A 7,560-nucleotide genomic window follows, 5' to 3' on the forward strand; every position below is an offset into this window, starting at 1 on the left:
AATACTTTCAAAAGAAATTAATATAAGTCCTAGGCTAACTTTACATTCACTACTCTCTCTCTCTCTCTCTACACCTTGTGTCCAATCAGTCTTTCTTCCCAAGACACTGATTCTTCTTCACTGGAGAAATATTCTGCAAACTTTTCTCTTATTGTTAGAGCTGATCGAGGGCCTCCTGCTTGTACTGCACCAACACCATTATCCAGACCTACAACATTAAGTGTGTTTTCAAACTCTACACCATCCCTTTCTCTTACAAAGTTGTGCAAAGTGCAACATGCTCTGATAAGATTTTCAGCATTCTCAATGTTTATATCTAGTGGTCTGTGGAATACGCGCCATTTATTTGACAGAATGCCAAAAGCACTTTCTATGTATCGCCTTGCTCTTGACAAGTGATAGTTAAAGATTTTCTTCTTGTATTGGAGATTTTTGCCTCCATATGGTCGTAGCATGTGAGTACAGAGACCAAAGGCCTCGTCACCAACAAAAACGAAGGGAAGTGGATCTCCATTAGTTGACATTAGTTTATCACTTGGGATGTTGCTTATACTTCTGGCGAATTAGCTTTTTTTGCTAAAGCTTTGAAAAGAACTTGCTCATCTGAAAGTATTGGTTTCTTCCTCTTCATTTGATGAGTGGAAGGACCCTGTGGCTGAGACTCTTTCTCTGCATTTCTCCCCTCAGTTGGATCCTTTACATTTTTAGCTTCATGTGGCTTTGTCTGGCAGATTTGATGAAGGAAAGAAAGCTGTTTGAAGTACAGATACTCCTTCCTCCCACTTTGACAACAATCAAGAAAGAAAAGTTGGGATCTGGCATAGAAAGTGGGAGGGAGTATCTATACTTCAAACAGCTTTCTTTCCTTCATCAAATCTGCCAGACAAAGCCACATGAAGCTAAAAATGTAAAGGATCCAACTGAGGGGAGAAATGCAGAGAAAAAGTCTCAGCCACAGGCTCCTTCCACTCATCAAATGAAGAGGAAGAAACCAATACTTTCAGATGAGCAAGTTCTTTTCAAAGCTTTAGCAAAAAAAGCTAATTTGCCAGATGACCCTGATAAACAGTTCCTGCTTAGTCTGCTGCCCGACTTCAAATGTATTCCTGAGAGTGCAAAGCTTGTTGTTAAGGTTGAAATCATGAATATACTTAAGAAGTATAAGCAACATCCAACACTTGCTAATCAGCAGTATTTTCCTTCACAACATAATTTCTTCCCAGGTCCAAGTTCATCAATGAGTCATGTACCACACAATTTCTCACCTAACATCATACATTCACAATCAACAGTAACACAAAGCCAACCAATACCACTCCCCACACCATCCCCTGCACTATCTGCAGCTTCACAAGCAATGTCTCCATGGTCTGACAGTTCAAGCATTTGTGATGAATATTGAACCCAGTAAAACATTAAAGTAACATTACATTCCCATAGTTTCAGTAGCATATTAATCATTTTTTCTTAGCATATTAACTATTTTTTTTTAAAGAAAGCATAATGATTAGGTTACATATTCAAAAGGAAATCCTAGTGCATCATGTATTATTAATTATTTTTTCTTGAAAGAAAGCATAATGATTAGGTTACATATTCAAAAGGAAATCCTAGTGCATCATGTGTTATTATTTTTTTTTCTTGAAAGAAAGCATAATGATTAGGTTACATATTCAAAAGGAAATCCTAGTGCTTCATGTATTCTAGTATAAGTGGAAAGGATTTGTAATAAAGGTCTGCTACTGATAATTATATTATTTACATACCTTAATGTTATGGCAAATCTCTCCTCAGCTGGAATGCTCCGCCTCATGTTTGTATTGGCTTTTTGTATGTAGGGGCCAACTAAGGTATGAAGTTCATTAAAACTTTCTTGAGACATCCTGAAGTAGTTGAAGAATTTTGCACTGTCTGCTCTCAAGTCACTCATTATGGTGTAAAAATTGCCCATGAGTCAGCCTCAATGAAGTTATTGGGTGTATCCACAGAGCTCTCTGACTTTTACGACGACGATGACAGCGCTACAGAAGCAGAAGTAGTGCAAGTGTTTCGTCCTCAGAGTCCATGCTGAAACTGTGGTCTCAAAGGGGACGGGACGTGGCTCAGAAAATGCGCCAAGGCGAAGCGCCACGCCATAACGACCACAGAGTGGCTCGTGTGCTCCCAACATACCACGCCGATGTGTCACGCCATGGTGACCACAGAGTGGCTCATGTGCTCCCGGCCTAAACAAACAACTGAACCACTTTTCGCTGCTAGGCTAGAACATATATATATATATATATATATATATATATATATATATATATATATATATATATATATATATATATATATATATATATATATATATATATATATATATATATATATATATATATATATATATATATATATATATATATATATATATATATATATATATATATATATATATATATATATATATATATATATATATATATATATATATATATATATATATATATATATATATATATATATATATATATATACTGAGCATGTTAATTTCTAATTTTTTTTTTACCATTACTAGTCTTTTGACATGTTAAAAAAGGGCACTGGAAGGAAATTGATGAGGTAAAAAGCTATATTTAGCCTAATAATGCTTAGTGGGTGCAAGACATAAATAAAAATTTTGGTTACAAACTTGCATAAACTCCTGCGACTTCTTTTATAACATTATTGAACAGATTTTTGTTTCATTCATCAGCATTACTAGTGTTTTTTCTTTTAAAGTCACTTCAGAAATATAAGTGAAATTATATTAACGAGGCGGTGGCATAGTGGATAAGATGGTGAGCGTGGGATCAAGCAGACGTCCACGCGTAGGTTTGAATCCCACCACATACTGCTTTGAAACTATGGCATTTGTGGAGTGGTTTAAAGTTACCTATATGTCACCATGATACCCAGGTTCTAGGTGGTTACACTGAAGATGCACTTGGGTGGTGATATGGGTCCTAATATGGGTACCACTATGAATAAAATTGCTTGTGCCACTAATGGGCTGAAACTGAAGAGTTCTTCCTACACACTCTTCAAGTGTGCCTACAAATGCTGTAGGCCATATCATAAAAAAATAAATGAATAATTGTAATAATAATGTTAACTTATGTTTTAATCAATACCATCTTGAAATGTTTGAGTAAAAAAAACAATAACATTGAGGTTAGATGAGTGTGTGAGCTTTCATTAGAGTGGAATAATGGCATTTTTATTATATATTACTGATAAATAAAGACATGCCTATCTCCTGATATTCAGTTTTTTTCTTTGTGAGATATAATGATGTGGTTAATGCCTCTACCATAATAAAAGAACAATTTGGAAAATCATTCTAGAAGTATCACCCCAATTATAGACCAGTTTTACCCTCACAATCTTGCAGGCTTCTGCCAAATACTTGTTTTGCTTAAACAAATACAAGTAATTAAAAGTGTGGCCAAATTCCGTAAGTCACACTGGGAGTTGGAGTTTGAAAGTTTCTGACATTTTCTATTTATGAAGGAGTAAGGCAAGTTGAAGAACAGACTTGGTTGTTTTGTGTGAAGTGGTTAAGTGGAACATTAAATGTAAAACATCAGGCAAGTGTTTTGTTACCCAGGGTTGTGCTATGCTCCATCTGCTTATACCCACGCTGAGCCTTTGATTTTGCCTGTGACTGCTTGTACAGCTAGGCTACCACCCCTGTAGTAAGTTATACCACTACATCCTCGGGTTATTTAAATTTGTGGCACCAGAGCCACAGCTTGTATGGCCCGAATACCCAAAATGAACAAGATTCTGAGACTAGAGTAAAATTAAATTATATTGACCCATAGGGTGTTGTTCACCATCCTCCCAGATCTCCAACAAAAACATTCACCATATACTACTCACAGTTCTCTACTCAATGAATTATCAACAAACAGCATTTTAAGAATATTCTGACTATTTCATTAAATATCAAGTGATACAAATAACTGTTATATACCAAATCAAATGAAGGTATTTCATGTACATGTGTGACTATGTGGCATATCAGATCAAGTGATGTTGCCACTCGACCCAAGGCAGAATTTTCCTAGGGGGAAGAGAGGGAGTCAGGTCAGTATCATTTTACTTTAACACCAACAGCAAAATGGCTTTTGTTACCCTTCTCATCTTATAGAGCTTTTCATTCTGAGTAATTTGAATCTGTACATACCTGTCGCAAGTTGTTTATAATGATAAAAATTTACAAAAATTTACCACTTTTTGGGGAGAGTGAGCAACACCCAGCTGTGTGATGGACTGACAGGCACTGAAGAATGCCATTCATTGGTGTGCACATATTGTCACACCATTTATGCATACATGAAATAAATAGAAATGATTGGTTCTTTTGTTTGAACATGCAGCCAATGACCAATAAAAATAATACAGAATAAATCTAGCCAATCAGAGCAGTTTGTGGAGAGAATAAATTTGAATTTAGTGTATGGAAGATGTCTGCCTGGGCAGGATGTCGCCTCCATTATATCAACTGTATTGCCAGATTTGAAAAAAAAGAAATAAGGTAATGACTTTATATTAATTTCTCAGCATTGCCAGTTGGATTAGGTTAGTTTGCTTTGGTTAGATCCCTTTAATTGTGTTAGATAAAGCTAATTTTATTTTGAGGAAGACATCAGTGGTGCAAGTCACCTCAACTAGGCTACGTTAGATTAATTCAAAACAGGTCAAAATATACAAGAAAAAAATGCTTCAATTTACCACAAAATTGTGTTTCCATAAGAGATGGGAGGTTGTTAAGAAAAAAATGGATTTGCAGTGGAAATTAAGTGCATATTCATTTAAAAGAAGTAGAAATCTACCAGAAAATATTCCTTTCAACATCAAGAAGTGAGCTGTTGATGTTACTGTAAAAATTTATTGTCAGGTCACCACACATGTGGAAATCTACTCACTTCTCATCTGGTTGCCACAATGGAAGGACACACTGATGCTTCCCCATCTTATTGTGTGTTGTTCAGACAGACCAAGAAAAAAAGTATCTTCATTCAATGGTCTTCAATAAATAAGTCAGCTTGGGGGAATAACTGATATAAAATACTGTCTCATCCATATTTCTTTTTACCTCTCATTACAATAGACTGGGTATCTCGAGAAGACATAAGAGTAATTATTCTGTAAATTATCGTCCCATTTTCACTTACATGACTAGCACCTTTACTACATTTGGAAAATCTTTTTAATACGTCTGTGTCACTTACAGTAATGGAATTCACATATTTTGTAGAGGACTATGTTGGCTTGTAGTAAACACAAAAGTTTTTGTGGGGCCGCATCTATGGTGGCTATAAATGGGACGAAAAGGTTTCTACACCGCACAGCTGCGGCGAGCCACGGAGCTCCATCACATTCAGAAATGAGCAGTACACTGACTTGATTTGTTTATAGCTGGGGTTTGTGGATAACTGGTGAATAGGATTCTTATTGTATCTATAGTTTTTTTGTCCAATGACGTGCCATCACCTTTTAACACCACGAGTTGTGCCAATGGGAATTTGCTATATGTATTCGTAGGCGGACAACAGCTGGGCAGACAGGTGCACAAAGACACCTCTGTGCACAGTTCAGCCATGGCCACCATTGACATTAGTTGTAAAGGTTGCAAATTTGATTATTGGGAAATCATCGCTCTTGAGGAGAGGACCAGCCAGGACCTTCATCCTTTCGTTAAGGTATTGTGAGGAGGGGTAATGGTAGAGGTAGGGCATACAAGTATTGTGTGAAGCTATAAGAGAACTGGTGTGGGGGGAGGGAAGCTGCCCCAAAGCAAGGATATGGTAGGTTAGGTTTATGTTAGGGTTAGGTTAGTGTTGTAGGGGGGGTCCGGGGAGGTGCAGCCCCCCCCTGCCAGGTTAGGTTAGGTTAGTGTTGTAGGGGGATGTCCGGGGGGTGCAGACCCCCTGGTTAGGTTAGGTTACATTAGGTTTATGTTAGGGTTAGGTTAGTGTTGTAGGGGGAGGGTTATGTAAAACTTCCCTTTATTTAGGGATATTTTCGAACATTTGGGGAAATTTCTCTAGAATGCCTCTCCACCCCCTAAAACACCCGATTCCCCACAGGCCCCCAAGCTTGTTGAAGGGGTTAGGGGGTGTGGGTAGAGAATATGGGGAACCGATGTATTGTTAAGAATTACCCGACATTTAATTTACTAATGGTATAATCACCTGCTGAGATCTTAATTTCTCTTGTTCTCCCTAATCTTTTTTTTTTTCACGAAGTGATACATTAAATTAAATAGAGAACTGTTATTCCGTTTTCCTTGAAGTAATGAGAGATACGGCAGCGTCACACGGATTATCGACCTCACCTTGTGGGTCAGTATAATTTACATTTACTGTAACTATTTCACCCAAATACGTTCTGAAGTTCAGTTTACAGAAATATTGCAGGTCCGCTAGGATCTCACCTGTACATTTTATTGTTATTGTATAGGGTCGCTTGGATCTGTTAATAATGCGAGGTTGCCTTTGCACTTTGTTGTTGGTGGTGGTGTTAGGGCCGCGAAGATCTATAGATCCTTATGAGCCCTGGGGTAGTCCTATGTGGGTGTCACAGGCGTGGTAGCTTGCCGGTTTCCCTCAAGAAGGCACAGGTACGGTGAAGAACAACAGGTTCCCGGGACAGGTGCACGCCTGGAGGCCGCCAAGAAGATGGGCTGCCCTTGCACTTTCGTGGGATTTATTTACATTTGATCTTGATCTTGATGTTTTAGATCTTGATCTTGATGTTAGATTTTGATCTTGATGTTACAGGTTTCTCGGGATCGCTCTGGAACAGCCAGGCCTTTGTATTGGCAGCTCCTGTAGAAAACAAAAACAAAAACAAAAACAAAAACAAAATTGCAGAAAAAAAATTAAAAAAGAAGAGAAGAGCAGTATTCTATTCACTAATCATCCCTACACTTCGCTCGCCACATTCTCTCCAGATACTCCTTCACAGACTCAATCATCTTTTCACTCGTCTCTCTACACAGTCCAAGCAGCAACACCATCCATTTCCGTTCTGTCTTCTCCACTCTTTCATCTTATCATGACCTAATTCACTCAAAATCACTTGCATCATCTCCTGTCTGTCTCTCTCATACTTCTCACATTCCACCGTCTCATCCTCCCCCATGTCACACAGCTGGCACATCTCAATAGGATTGCCAGACTGTATTTGTTGATCGTACCAAATCAGATGAAGAAAACGAACCAAATCTAAACAAAATGTACCAATAAAAACATCTAAAATATACCTCATTAAAAGGAATATAATTATTGTCTCACCTTTGATTAAAGCTGTAAATCATCTTTTTTTTTTCTTGTGTCTTACACATACACACAAACACACACACACCGCGTAGTGTAATGGTTAGTACACTCGGCTCACAATCGAGAGGGGCCAGCTAGGTTCGAGTGAAGAGGCGAGGCAAATGGGCAAGCCCCTTAAATGTGTAGCCCCTGTTCACCTAGCAGCAAGTATAGGTACGGGTTATAATTCGAGGGACTGCGGCCTCACTTT

The 7,560-nt window shown here is 37.9% G+C and overlaps 1 protein-coding gene across 1 annotated transcript in view; it reads right to left on the reverse strand.

Moving 5' to 3' along the window:
• LOC123515649 (protein misato-like) overlaps window positions 1–6,762 on the reverse strand; it is a 284,397-nt gene extending 277,635 nt beyond the window's left edge. The window contains exon 1 of the mRNA XM_045274468.1: window positions 6,464–6,762. The gene's annotated coding sequence lies outside the window, so the exon portion shown is untranslated. The remainder of the gene's footprint in view (window positions 1–6,463) is intronic.
• Between the last annotated feature and the right edge of the window lie 798 nt (window positions 6,763–7,560).

The sequence above is a fragment of the Portunus trituberculatus genome, chromosome 39, assembly GCF_017591435.1.
Source record: "Portunus trituberculatus isolate SZX2019 chromosome 39, ASM1759143v1, whole genome shotgun sequence".
NCBI classification, from domain to species: Eukaryota; Metazoa; Arthropoda; class Malacostraca; order Decapoda; family Portunidae; genus Portunus; species Portunus trituberculatus.